At 35.8% G+C, this 15,657-nt stretch overlaps 1 long non-coding RNA gene across 1 annotated transcript; it reads right to left on the reverse strand.

The window, feature by feature from the left end:
- Positions 1-461: 461 nt before the first annotated feature.
- On the reverse strand, positions 462-11,692 carry LOC121397035. The gene is made up of 5 exons (XR_005963368.1): positions 11,546-11,692; positions 10,863-10,948; positions 9,878-9,936; positions 2,980-3,056; positions 462-2,664 (listed from the first exon to the last, which is right to left on the reverse strand). It is a non-coding gene; the product is annotated as an uncharacterized LOC121397035 (long non-coding RNA).
- Positions 11,693-15,657: the final 3,965 nt, after the last annotated feature.

Consider the following 15,657-nt stretch of genomic DNA (forward strand, 5'->3'; position numbering starts at 1 on the left):
GAAGTAGAGACAGTACTTCGACTATCGAATAGTCGAATAGTCAAATGATTTTAAACCCTCGAATTCGACCCTCAAAGTAAAATTCTTTGAATTCGATATTCGAATTCGAAGGATTTTAGCGCAAATACTTTGATTGAATGATCGAATAAAAATCCTCAAATTAAAATCCTTCAAATTTGAATATCGAATTCGAATGATTTTAGCGCAAAAGGTTCGATCGAATGATCGAATAAAAAACGTTCCATCGAAAGATAAAATCGTTCAAATCGAACAATTCGAAAGATTTTAAGCGATCGATCAAAGGATTTCTATTGAATCAAAAAAACTTAGAAAAGTGCTGTGGAAGGTCCCCATAGGCTAACATTGCACTTCGGTAGCTTTAATTTGGCGAAGTATGAAGTCAAAGTTTTTTTTTAAAGAGACAGTACTTCGATTATCGAATGGTCGAACGATTTTTACTTCAAATCGTTCGAATCATTTGATTCAACCAAATTCGGTCGAATTTGACCAATTCGATGGTCGAAGTACCCAAAAAATTACTTCGAAAGTCGAATATTTTTGTATTCAAACTATTCAAGTGCCCCCAAGTGCCACCCCGACTTCTTTTTGCTGATTAACAACAATATATGATCTGTGCTGCTGTCACCTACCTGAGCTTAGGAACTGACTCACAATCTACTATTGGGCAGATTGATGAAAATATAAAATTAGAGCTCACCACAGTAAAAACATATCCATTTTCTATTCCTGTCTATAGCATTTTTTTATCAAATGGTGAACTTTTACCCATTGATAAACACCCTTATAAAATTCCATAGAAATAAAAAGAAAGTGGGTGTGTTTTCTGTGGTGAGCTAATGCCACATGTTGATATACAGTATTTGTCCCTTAATTTATAGAAGTCACAATACAAGGCTGATTAGTAATTAATTCAGATACCCATTACATGGCAGCTCAGAAATCAGTGCAATTTGCATTACAATTTAATAATCATTCTTGTAGTATCAGTTTCTTTGATGCATGAAAGGCCTAAGTTTTGCTTTTCAACAGCTGCCCAGAACATGTGTGTGTCACTTTCACTTCTAATAAAATCCAAAATGGTGAGCCCCTGTGCACAACTTTTTAGACCTGACAACAGCATAATTGGTCACGGGAGGGCGAGCACCATACAGCTATCTGACGCACACATGCTGTGACACGCAACGGGTATTCTAAATACCAAATAACCCTGAATTGCAAATTCAACCATACCATTGCAGGAATTAACTACAATAGGAAACTCACATTTGGGTTTCCTCTGCTATACTATATAAAAGCATGACACAACTGACTATGAGATCATTCTACATTGAAGACAAAAGGAAGATATCACCTTAAGCAACTTTATTGGACTCTGATCCTGTCCACCACCAAAAATTCCTACAACAAGATGGAAAAAATTCTGGGACAAAACTCTACAATGCTTTAAGAAACAACTAATACCAGACCCAGAGAGAAAAAACAACAGGACTCCTCCACAAAGAGAACCAAACACTCAGTGCATCCAAACAGTCCTAACAGCATCCTATAAATTTAAGTCTAGAGGTGTAGTGATATTAATTAACAAATCCCTGCAGTGCTCAACGATAAGAAAGGGCGTTATTTAATAGCAGACATAAAAATCCAAGATACCAAATGCACAGTAGTAAATGTATATGCTCCTAATACTGATAATAAATGTTTCTTTACAGATGTCTTACAATGGATAAGCTCCTGGGGGTAACAAACATCATACTTGGTGGAGATGTCAATGCGGTGTGGGACAGCTATATGGACAAATCAGGTAAACCCACCCCACGTTCACATGCCAGAGCCAAACCTTTACACGCATTATGTAAACTGCTACATATATGCGATACCTATAGATAATTGCAACCTATTACTAAGGACTACACCTATTACTCTGGGGTCCATGAGACTCACTCCAGTATAGATTATATATTTGTCTCACAGATGCTGCTGCCCAATCTAACCACAGCTAAGATATACCCTATAGACATCTCTGAAAATTCTATAATATCAATGCAGCTAGAAAGACCAAAACCCCAACCACGTTCATCCAACTGGAGGTTCCTAGCATACCTAGCTACCAATGATAATTTCTCCCTATTTTTTGAAATCTTGTTGGGCTAACTAAATATATGATAATATTATGTACTGGAAGACCCCCACCTGCTTTGGGCTGCTTCAAAACTTTTTCTGAGGGGACATATTATGTCCTACTTAATGCAAAAGAGGAAAAAGTTTTCAGAGAAATATACCCTTCTACAAAAGGAATTGAACACACACTACACAGCTTTTAAAATTACCAATTCCCTGGAAGACAAAAATAAATACAAGGAGACAAAACAGCTTTTAGACACTTAAAATAAAGCACACAGGAAATATGTTGAAACAAATCAGGAAAGCCAAAATAGCAGCCCAAAAAACAATTAACCGTTATATACAAAGACTAAAAATCCTACAAGGATGGACTAAAGACCCCAACCAAATAAAAGACATCCTGGTTACCCATTTTAAAACTTTGTATAGTACACCCACAGACGATCAGATAGATGGTCTCAAATTTCTACAGGAAGCAGGTCTTCAAAAGCTGTCAGTCCAGGACATGGAAATCCTCAATGCCTCGATAACAAAATAAGACATTTCAAAAACAATTAAACAACTGAAAAATAATAAGACTCCAGGACCGGACGGTCTTTTGACAGAATATTACAAACTATTAACATCTAAATTATCCCCCATTTTAACCATTCTTTATAATAAAGTCTTACAAGGACTACCATTGTGGCATGACACAAACGTTGCAAGAGTCATATTAGGGAGAGACCCAACAGACCAAACATCATATCAACCCATATCACTGCAAAATTAAGACATAAAAATCCTGACTAAAATGATGGCAGACAGACTACAATTGGTTCTTCCCAAAATACTTACCGAAAACATCAAAAAGGCTTCCTCAAACATAGACAACTGGTATAGGTTATCCGTAAAATATTTGCTGCCGTATACCACTGCAATCCAGAAAAAAGAAAACATAAGATGTTACTAAACCTGGATGCAAACAAAGCTTTTGAAAGGATCTCACTTATACACATTAGACGTTAAAATTTCAACATTTTGGTATCCACATACTTAATCTGTTTAAAAACCTATACTCCAATCCATGTACATTTATCACAGTTAATAGCTTAAACCTAGACAGATTTATGATCAACAGAGGAACAAGACAAGGCTGTCCACTCTCCCCATTATTATTTAACCTAGTCATAGAGCCCCTACTGAGACACTTTTTACAAAACTCAAATATATCGGGCATCCAAATCAATCACACACAGCTGAAAGTCACAGACTCAGAATCAGCATGTACAAATCTAGGAATGGGCAAATTTAACCCTTTTAGATTCGTCAAAAACTAGCCACCAGCGAAAATTTGTCAAAATGCATTAAAGTCTATGAGCGATAATTTTGTCGTGCAATGAATTTTTTTTTTTGACGCTCCACATTTTTTGTCTCCCATAGTAATATCTAATCCATTCTTGTGTACTTGGCAGGATAAAGGACTACACAACATACAACATTACATCAAAAGAAACTTTGAACTGCTCTCTCTAAAGAATTAAAAGAAAAATTCCCCTTCACAATCCCACACAACTTCCTTAGACTGCAAATATTGCACTTTGCAAAACACATAATTCATAAAATAAAGGACACAGGGGAGAACAATGTGGTAGATAACCTCTGTAAAGGAAAATCCCACACACATATAACACAATTGTTACCAACTAGTAGATACCAAGAAATGGCTCTTCAAATTCTCCATAACTCCAATTTAACACCCAAAAGACATTTTAAAATGAGAAGCCTCCCCTCAGTGAGGTGCACTCGATGCATGGCTCATAAGGCAGATCTCATACATATGCTTTGGTTATGCCCAAAAATACAATAATTTTGGCTGGAAGTAACCTCCTACTGCAGGGCTGTCCAACTGGCGGCATGCAGCCCGTGACCCCCCCCCCCCTTATGTGGCCTTCCACATCAGTCTGCTTGCTGTGTCTGCTTACCATTTGTAAACTTTAAAATGTATCACTACAGAGATTAACTGGCCCCTGCATAGTTTAAACCTCAAATTCACACTGTAATCCCATGTATTGTTCACACATGTGATTCCCCTGCATTGTTTACACTTGTGACACCTCTGTTGTTCACATCCTAAAGCCCTGTACTGTTCACACCTGAGACCCAGACTGAAACTGCCCACATTGTTCATCTGTTCACACTTCATACAAAATGCTACCAGCATTGTGTCACTGTATGTAGTACATATTAGAGTGATCCTGATTTTCCTGTCTCCTGCTCTGTTCTGTCTTCCCTATTCTCCCTGTGTGTGTCATACTTTGCCTGCTCTTTGCACCCTGTGTTTGCCATATTCTGCCTGACCTATAATCCCTATGGAACATAAGCCTGGTATTTGTTCTGGGGGTTTGTTAGCATTTGAAAATTATTGTTAGGGGGCCCTAAGGTGTTTAATCATATGCTGGGGTACTGTATTATACACAGGGGAGGAGGAGGCATATGGATTTAAGGGTATGTCTTAATATGACTTAACTTTTTTCACATTTGAGTGGCATCCCTGCCAGTGCCGGGCCAAGGTAGTTTGGCACCCTGCTTCAATCAGCGCCCCCTGTCCTGCATTACCATTTACCTCCTTACCATGATGGTTTTTAAATGAAGAAAGCAAGAAAATGTACAACAGTTTTCATTTATATTACTGCCCCCTATACCTGTACCAGCAAGCTCAGCAGCCATCCATCATACAGCCCTCCTGCAGCCATCATATTGCCCCCAATCTTTACCTGTGGCAGCAGCAGCCAAAAATATATCTGATCACATCACATTGCCCCCAAGTATTTATGTACCTGTGCCAGAGCCCAGGCTGCCAGCTCTCTGCCTCTCTCTGCCACCAAACATCAGTGACTTCATTGACGCATACACGCATATTGCGCTGCTCTGCTGCACCGCACAGAAGGAGCGATTACTTGCTGGCAGGTGAAGGAGGGGGATTCCACCTGACTGAGTGACCATGATTACTGAAACAAATTATTAAATAAACGCTTGAAAAAAAAAGAAAAAAAAACCCCTAGTTCCGGCCCTGATTCCTGCAGTGAGCACCAACCATCTGTTTTTTTGGTGTGTTATTAATGTGGACATGGACTTGCAGTAACATGGGTGTGGTTTAAAGTGGGTGTGGTCTAAAACAGGGAGTGGCTAACACTGGCTTCCATTATCGGCCCTCCACCATGTAGATTAGAAAAATTCCCTTCCTCTGTACCATATAAATTGGACAGCACTGTCCTACTGGATATATATAGTGAATAAACCAATCCAACTAACCATAGAATGGGCATTGTTCAGTACTATTTTGTTCGATTGGATTTTGGGGAGTGCCGTCTCCCTAGAGGATATTGCACCAGGCAATCGAGTGAGGAAGGCTAGTGTGTGTGCTCAAACTGTTTCTACCATTGTTCAGTACTGTAACATCCCACTCAAATCTAAACAAAGGGGAAAAACACTTTGCAGGAAGCTTGGCAATACTCCATCAATGGCTCGCAACAGAATCCCCATCAATAACACATACCAAACTAAAATGACACCATATTTTTCTTATGGACTGGCTGGAAGCCATGACCAAAAAAGAACAACAAGTTAAAAAATTATTTTCTATTTGGATCAAATTTATTAACAATCGCCCACACCCTCGTAGATATTTAACAACTCACACCTTCCAAAATACATGGTACAACATAAACATGGTACAACATGGTATGATACAGAAATTTTGAGGGGTAATCCACTGTTGCAGGAAACAAACTAATACATTCAAGACATACTTCAAAGGACTGGAACAATTACAAGATCCCCTCCCCCAGGAGTCACCATACCAGACTTATAGCCTAAGGTAAATCAAATCTAGCCTGTGTAGATTTGAAAGTTAAACTCTGAATATGTTTTTTTAAGTACAATATCATATTAACCTTATTCAAATTATTCTGTTATTTTTTTAGTTTTTCTGTTTTTCTTTTCATATTTTATTCTTAAAATTGAACACATGTAATACCAATGAGCTTTATGAATCTCAAATTGACGTATAAAGCACCCAGAAATATGATGTACATGTTTTGAAGACACAAAATACAAATTAAAAAACAAAATCTGATTTATACAAGTATTCCAAAAATGCTATGCTGGTATTGAAATTACATAATATGTCTGTTTATAGAGGTGATGCTAGAATTAAGTTATGAGAAAGTGTATGGAAATTAATTTAATATTACATTGGATGTACTGTAATTCCATGTTTAGGGAACTTTTTTAAATTTTAGTGAATGACATTCTCGCCAGGTAAATTATTTGTAATAAGACCACCTCTGTCCCCCACCTCAGATGATTGTATTTGCATTGGCCAGAAGGGGCTGGGTTTGGATTCAGAAAGAAATGTTTTAATTTTTGCAGGCACATGTAAACTTTAAAATTAAGAGCTGTGTCCTGTCCTTAGACAATCAAATTAGGGCTTTGTCATGGGATTATTTTATTATGGCAGGTGCAAATTCCTGGGCACCCTTGTGTATGTGCACCCAATACTTCATCCAATGATAAAACCAGGTTAATGGGCAAATAGAAATCAGGCACAAATTGAAGGAGCACATATAGGTTTGTATAGAAAAAAAACAAATGCCCTTTAGTTGCTATAACTTGTAAAGATTTTACGAGAACAACTTTACTTTCACAGTTGCTAAAATGCACCACAGCAGGAACCCTTAGCAACCAATTTGATCTTTGCCTTAATTTTCTATTTGTAAACAGTAATTGTTAATTAGTTGTTATTGGAAACTGTCCTGGTTTAATGTATCACCTACTTTAAACCCTCTTTCAAGTAGGATTAATAGGGTCAGTCTATCAGACAAATCAGACAAACTATGGTGTTAGCAAACTTAAAGCAAAGGCAAGATGTAATGTGCAAAATAAATAACAAATTCTGCTTTCTTTGCGCTTCTTTCTTTTTTCTTTTGTTTGCCACATTTTTTCTGTAAATGAGACCTATAATATGCAAATATGCTTAAGATATATTCACCTTTTTGTGGAACTGGCCTTCTTATATACAGAAAGATCCCTAAATATCCTGAAATATTTATCAAAAGCTTTCAAACATGTTATAACTGCACAGTTTAACTGGGGGTAAATGACAATTTATCATAATATTTAGTACCCCAATAGGTAATGTAGACTTTCCACATCTGGCTTGTGGATTAGCACTGGAGCTTATACTTTCAGGTATGTGTCCTGACAGCCAGGAAAGTGTTAATAACTTTAGGAATGCTTGGATTGTCTTTGGATTTCTCAATTACTATATGAAATATATGCTACAGTATATAGACTCTATGCTGCTTACATGACATCATCATGTCAGTTCTGTAAATACAACATTTCTTGGTTTCTTTCTGATTCATTCTTTGTGTCTACCACATGATCCTGGTATGACAAATGTGTAAAACAGTTCTAATATTAGATATACATTATAACTCACCAAGCGCGAATTTGCAGCAAATTTACGTCTTTTGCAGCTGGTGAATAAATTCGCAAAACTTTGGTGAGAATACGCCGGCAAAAATCCATTGCACAGTAAAAACATAACATAAGCTATACATTATAATTTGCCATGCACGATTTTCCAACACTTTTCCGCCTTTTGCAGCTGGCGAGTAAATTTGCAAAATGGTGAAAATTCGCTGGCAAAAAATCCATTGCGTCATAAAAATTTGGGTGCATGTCAAATTTATTTGGACGCCCATTGACTTTAATGCATTTGGACAAAATAGGCACGCATATAAAAATTATTCACTTCAATGCGTTTAGCAAATGTAGCAAATTTTTTGCAGATTTGCAAATTTTTCGGCAAAGCAAAACAGGAAAAATTCGCCCATCACTAACTATAAGGTATAAGATATGGGTGTCTAAAGGGCACTATATTGTGTGTATTTCACCAGCATTAAGCTGGGGAAATCAGAACTCCAGGGAAAAGTGTGTTGCTGAAACAAGTAATGCTGCTTAATTCTGTACCAGCTTGGGAAAAGCTGGATAATGGGTCCCTGGAGTAGATGGAAGAGAGCAGGGTAAGGGGCCACGGAAGGAGTGCTAGTGAGCACCAGGGAACAAGTGTGTTATTCCCCTGAGTTGGAGAGGGCACCAAAGGTCTGGTAGAGGACCAGAGAAACCGCTCCCAGGAGACAAGTGTCTCAAGTGTGCCCAGAGAGGATTCTGGGAATTGTGGTCCGCTGAAAGCCAGTGAGGGCTAAAACTCAAACGTAAGTAAAGAGAACACCAGTGAGGGTGTAAAGCGGGACTGTTTATGTTATGTTATTCCCCCATGTGAAGCCAGTGGGCTGAAGATTTGTTTTGTTATTTTGAAAATAATTTATGTGCTGAAATCGGTTTTGGGTTTGGCTACTGGAAGCTCACAAAGGTTACTGTTTCTTTGTGAGTGAATCGTTGGAGAATTAATAATTAGGATAAACTTTCCTATGCAAGCATAAAAGTGACAATACCTCTTTAACTATGTTAGTAAATCCATCTTTTCAGAATTAACTTACTTTATTAAACATTTCACATTGTTTTCAAGCATGAATATGAATCTTAATTTTTTATAATTGCATCCCTCTCATTATAGCAACAAACGTAGAATATAGAAGATTGACTTGTAGAGTAAATTTAGGGAAATTAGCAGAATGAAGATTTTTGCTTGGAAACAAGATAATCTTTATAGGAAGGACACGAATGACAGGGAAATTACTCCCAAGGCAAATAAAGTTAGCAAAAAATTATTTTTCTATTGCATATGAGTATACAAACATTAAACTGTACAGAATAATGTTGGTCTAGGGAGAAATCTGATTGCTATTTTTTGGAGTCAAGAAAATATTAAAAAGAAAAAATAGATGAGATTAAGCTTAAATGTCAGTGGGACATAACAATATTATGTTCTAAACACTTATGTACAAAATAAACCCCTTTAGATATCTGTCTTATTAAGCATAGATGCTGCATTATTTTGAGGTGTACAGTTGCCAATGTTTTCCCACCCTTTACTAGTAGGCCTTAGGTTTGATAGCAGACATATTGCAAAAAAAGCCTCAAAAAGTTATGCCTGAGCCATTCATAGAAAAAAGACTTTGTTAGATTTCTTATTGTAAACATTTAACTATTCTCATTTTGAACATTATGTAATACACAGAAAGTGAGAGCAGCAACAGGCACAAAACTTTTACTTGCCAATTTGTACAAACCAAAAGTCATACGTGAAAACATTGTGTGTATATATATATATATATATATATATATATATATATATATATATATATATATATATATATATATTGTAGTTCTTTGTACATGTTGCATCTATATGTGCTTTTAAAACCTCAAGCAATAGATGTCTATTATATTATTATATTATATTAAGTATATGCTCACCTATATGCTTGTGTGCCAGATACAACTAGCAAACGTGCAATATGTTGCTGCAAAGCTGGTGGTGCATGCGATTTTCTGGCAACATGCAGGGGACTGAAATACATGGGAAAATTCTTGGGTAAAAAAGATAGCTAATTGCATCCAAATTTTTCTCTTCTCCTGTGCAAGGAAGTAGCTACAGAGGAAGCAGACCCTGCATTTGTTTGTGTGTGTGTGTGTGGGGGGGGGGGGCAGGAATGTAGGGGGGCAAGTAAGGCCCTAAATAATAATCAATTTAAATATATCTGGTTAGAATAGGTCAACTTACCATGTTTTGGGGTTCTCAATTGACTTCACTGCGGGACCCTGTGACATCTAATGACAGACCTGTGGTTTTTAAAATATAACATAAAGCTGCTGAGGCATGGTTTAAACAAGGTGACGGCAAACAAGGAATATGGGGAGCACTACTTACACTCTTCAGGTGTTGTACACGGTGGTGCTGTTCTTTAGACATATGGCCACGTCATCACTTAGAAAAGTATTCACAGGAAAGGCAAGCACCTTACCACTTCTTGCTGTGCAATTATTCCTTTATTTAAGCCAGTTTTACCACTCCAAGTACAGAACAACATTTCAGGGGTTTACAACTCCCTTCATCAGGACAAAGGGAGGGGTAAACCCCCCAAAACATTGTTTTGTACTTGGAGTGGTAAAACTGGCTTAAACAAGGTGACCACAGTGTAGCCCATAGTCTATTGGTAAGTTCTCTCCTATATTATAAGTAGAATGTTTTAGTGATTGGTAGATCCCTGCTTTAAGATGAATCAGGAATATGTTCAAAATGCAACCATTGTTTCTCTAATCTTTACTATGGCAACAATTAAAGCCAACCCAGATTCACAATTAGAGGAGAAAACATATGACTTTCAGTGAACAAGGCTTCAGCATTTTACCAAATCTGGCAAAATTGTGGTTATATATTGGAAGGTTGTTATTTTCACCCCATAATCTGTCAATCAGAAGTCAATACTGACCATTTATGACCAATTAGAGTTCCTGCTTTGTCACCATGGCCAGTGAAATCCCTTACTTATATCCATGACAGGATTATTATATATTATATATTTTTTTTTTATCCATATAGCAGTTCTTATGTATGCAGCACTCTTCAGCAGTACAATAAATTAATAGACCAAGCAGGGGTCAATACAATGATAAATACAAATAGATAAATACAAAGTACAGTTACAATAAATGTTAAGTGGTTTCTGCCTTATAGAGCTTACAATTTAAGGAGGTGGGTAACTTACAGGCACAGATAGGAGGATATGAAGTGCTGCAGTGTCTGTCTCCAAGAGGTACTTTTTGAGTTTATTTTTGAAGAGCATGTATGGAGCTAGGAATGAATGGAGACACAAGAGAAAATATGTAGTGAGTTGCAGAAGAATGAGATAAGACCTCCTCAACTCCTTTACATACCTTCTGCACTCAGGCAAGGGCAAGTCCATGCACTACAATCTATGCACTAAAAGAATTAGAAATACCAGCTTTTAATGTATTAATTGCCACCTGACCATCGTCTGGAATTGACTTTTCCCTAGAATATTCATCTTTATTTTTTCCACAGAATAATATTATCCTTATCTCGAATATTTCTTGTTGTTTAACAATTTTTTTCCGCCCTCGACTTTTTTCTCACTCCACATGCATTAAAGTCAACGGGTGCCTTTTATTGTGGTGACTTTTTTGTCTTGGCAACTTTTAGTTTTTTTGTTCAAATGCATTAAAGTCAATTGGAGTTTTTTCTCACTCAAAATGCATTCAAGTCAATGGGCGTTTTATCTTGCAGTGACTTTTTTGTCGCACTGACTTTATGCAACAGTTTCATGAAACGAATCGCAGATAGCAAAATGCAGAATTTCACTGTAATTCATGCCTGCTGATTCACTCACCACTAGGTGGTATAAATGAAAACACATCTTTAGAAACTTACCATTTACAGTATTTTATACTGTTTATCACACCAGTGAAGGGGTAGTAGAAGACAGGCAGATGTTCAGGCAGCTAGATTTGGGATCCAAAAGCAGATTGGGATCAAACCCAGAAAAGCATAGGTCAGAAAGCAATGTTCAGTGTCTCACCAAAGCTACAATCTCATTGCAGTGAAGCTATGGTCTGAGTGTCCTTTTAAGCATAGCATTCATGCACTAAGCTTTAGGACAGATGGCTTTAGGACAGATGCAAGGTGACATCTTGATGCCACGTGTGTCAATGTGGCTGCAGACAAACGTTAAACTGGACTCCCAATGTTGCTAGAGTTATCACCTTTTCTATAAAAAACACGTCTTCCTATATTTTTATCTTTCTTCCCTTTTTACTGGCCTGGGTGATACAAAGTAAAGGTCAGAAGGGAAAGTGCAGGGGTATAGAGAAGAAGAGATGAATGGCTGAGAAAATAGGGAGAAGTAAAAACATTTAATTAACTGGAAGGTTGCGAAAAACACATGAGGAAGAGCAGAATGGAAATAAAACTACAAAAGAATGAGTGAAGTGAATAATTATCTTGCGCTATACAAGCTATGAAAAAATATAATGTGGAAGTCCACATACTGGGGGAGATTTTACTTTACAGTTTTTGGCTAGCTCTCATGATATCAGAATTTTTGTTAAAACCCAAGAGAGGTTATACTCAAGTGTATGGTTAGCCAGTATGAGTCAATGGAAAGTAAGAGAATTACAAAATAAAATTGGAAAAATTCTACAAATACAAATGACAATTGAAATGAAGGTTAAGTGACCTTCAAAGAAATATACGTTTAAACAAAAACTTCTAAATCTTGAAACAAACCGCATTTGCATATTGATTATCATGGACCATTTTACATTTAGGGGTCATTTACTAAGCTCCAAATACCCGAAATTCCCCGAAATCCGAAAAAATTTATGATTTGTTTTACAAAATTTTGAAAAAATCACAAATTTTTTGGAATCTATTAAACCCCGAGGGCTAAAAAGCCAGAATATAAAAACAAGGCAAACCTGTCTAGGTTGCATAAAAGTCAATGGGAACAGTCCCATTGCTTTTTGGTTGTGTGGGTTTCGGCAATTTCACAATGTTTTCGGAGCTTTCAGGTGAAAACTCAAAAAAAAATTCAGAGATTTCGGGGAAAATTCTGGAAAAAATGTGAAAATCAGAGCTTTTCGCGCAAAGCAAATTTTCGGTAAATTTTAATAATAAATAAGAGTTAAAAACCCGAGCGGGTTCGATCGGATAAATAACCCCCTTAGTAACAAAGAAACAGACTTCTAACTTTTTTTTGGAAATTTGGACATTGCAATAGTTTTCTGCTTTTTCTAGTATGAACAGAATCTGAAAATCAGAAAGCTCCCATCTGTATGTTCCTGTAGAAATAGGCTTTAATATGTATATTTACACAAGCGGAACAATACATCTAACCACTTTTAGAAAACTAACATACACAAGCTATTGCTGACAACAGAACAAATTAATTTCATGCTTATGAATAATTTCAAAATTGTAATTAGGAACATCTTGTATTAGCACTAAATATCTTCTTAATCCAGGAACAGTTTTGGACAATTTGATAATAAACAAAAAATTAAGGAAAAATAAGATTTTAAACATTAATTTAAAGGGAAACTGCCATAAACTAGAAATCTTGCAATATGATATATCTGTTTAAAAAGCAATATTTAATGAACACGTATTACAAATTTCAGCAAATTTGCCTTGTCACTAAAATACCAAGGAATGCTTCTAAGTACATCTGATAACCTGTTTTTTTCCCCTCAGGTTTTAACTCATGCACTAATAAGATATTACATGCAATATAAAATAGAAATATTGCAGAGAATCAGCTGCCTGTACTTCAACATCTCTTCTGGTGTCTATAATATACCAATAGCTCATTAATCCCAAAATGTGAAACAACAAAGTGAAAAACCCATAATGTGTACTATATGATCAGAGAGCTCCCCAACACCGAAGTGCATAACCTTACATTTATCACACTGAAGCTTAATTGAAAATGTTCTAGCCATTTCTTCAATTTTGTCAAATTGTTCTGCAAAGTCACAGTATCCTGAATGGAAATGATAGTTATGCACAATTTAGTATCATAGCAAAAAAAGAGACAGTACTTACAAACCAAGGTAATTTATGAGGAAATTAACATTATGTTCATTATTTAAACAACTAAATTGTGGCTGGACAATAGACAAGCATTGCAGTTAGGTTAATGGTTGATTTAATTGTTAAGATGACCTCATTAATACAAAACTAATTTTCAAATAATATATAATGCTGTCTAAAGACTGTACAGAAATACAGACTATCACTGTGTAAAAACCAACAAACTTTTGAAATTGTAAAGCAATAAGTACAAAATCATAAAAATCTGAAAGTAAACTAGCCATAACTCTAGCATACACACACACACACACACACACACACACATATATATATATATAAATATATATATATATATTTATTAGTGATGGGCAAATTTATTTGCCATGCATGGACCTGCTGCAAATTTTCACACTTCGCCGCCCACAAATGTTTTCGCGAAACTGCTGAAAAATTCATAGTGGAAAAATTTGTTTTGCTGAGACAAAAAAATTATTGCTTATCAATATTCTCACACGTCAAAATTGCTGCACATCAAAATTATTCTGACGCCTATTGACTTCAATTTTGCAAATTTTTGGACAGATTTGCCCATCACTAATATTTATTTAAGCAATTTTTATTTACACAATGTTTTCAGTACATCCCCCTAATAGTCTCAAGTTAATGGCAAAGCATGATGTTCTGTTTTTGCATTTGACAATTAAATGAAAATAAAAACTTTATTGAACTCTGCAGTTTGTATTATGCTTTATTATGAATGTGTTTCTTGTTTTAATACACACTGCTGCCCTAGTAATGATTTATAATAATGTGAACATAATGGTGCGTATCTATGAATAAGATTATATGATACATTTCGGAAAGAAGCAACACCAAAAAACCCCCCAAAAAAAACAGTTACTGGATTGTTAGTCTTTAAATAATGTAATTGTAAAACACTCTTATTAGCTTGTTAGGAACAGGAATGTGACCTCGACAAAAATCAAACGTGTATGGAGGAGAGAATGAACACATAATTGGCTGTTTAAGGCTAAAGGCATAAATATTATTTGTAGAAGCAAAAGCTAACTTGTTTCTTTCACACTGCTTCACACATGCAATCTCTGATTTTAATATGCTCCAGATAGTTTTAAGCATGACAGAATATAATTTTCAGAGAAGAAAAGTTTATATTTTTTAAAATGAAACAAGGCTGCCCTCTACAGAACAAGAAATTGATTTAAAGAAAAATGTTATGCATATGCAAAGAAAATGCAGCATATATATTCCATTTCAGTAATGTGAAAGGATATATTGATTTTGGAGTCTACGCTTCTGTAAAAAACTTTTAAAGTTTAAATGAAGACACTTCATTTTCAAAAACCTGACAATATGTGATACTTTGATAACTAGACAACATTTGTTATAATGGATTAGTGCAGGCTGATCACAAAACAGTATAGGCTCACTTACCATATTCATTCATTAAAAACAAAAAAAACAAATAAATTAGCTGTAAACCTTGTTTAATTTTGGGAAATTCCTGCTGAATGAGTTCAACCTAATTTACGGTAGCTTGATGAATGCAAGAAATGGCTTTCTTCTTGTTCTCTTTAACACATCATTGTGTCATCTTTGATTTTCGTTAAACGCCTGTTTTGTTTTGCTAAAAGCCAATTCAAGTCTTATTTAACACATTGTTTCTTATTTTCCACAACGTACAGCCTTCAGTAGAATGACACTGTTACAGAACCACAAATAATGTAACACAAAAGAATGATATGCAGTAGATTGTACACATGGTATTACCTTATAAAAACCAATAGGTGTCAACAACAATTTATGGCAGTTCTAATATGTATTTCCTGTTGTGAGACAGCAGCAACCTTTTAATGCAAATGTTATCCTCCAGCTGTAGTCCCCCCAATTGATGGTTTCCGTTGCAGTGGCGAGAGAGAGAGAGAGAGAGAATA

This window comes from Xenopus laevis, chromosome 8L (genome assembly GCF_017654675.1).
Source record: "Xenopus laevis strain J_2021 chromosome 8L, Xenopus_laevis_v10.1, whole genome shotgun sequence".
NCBI lineage: Eukaryota > Metazoa > Chordata > Amphibia > Anura > Pipidae > Xenopus > Xenopus laevis.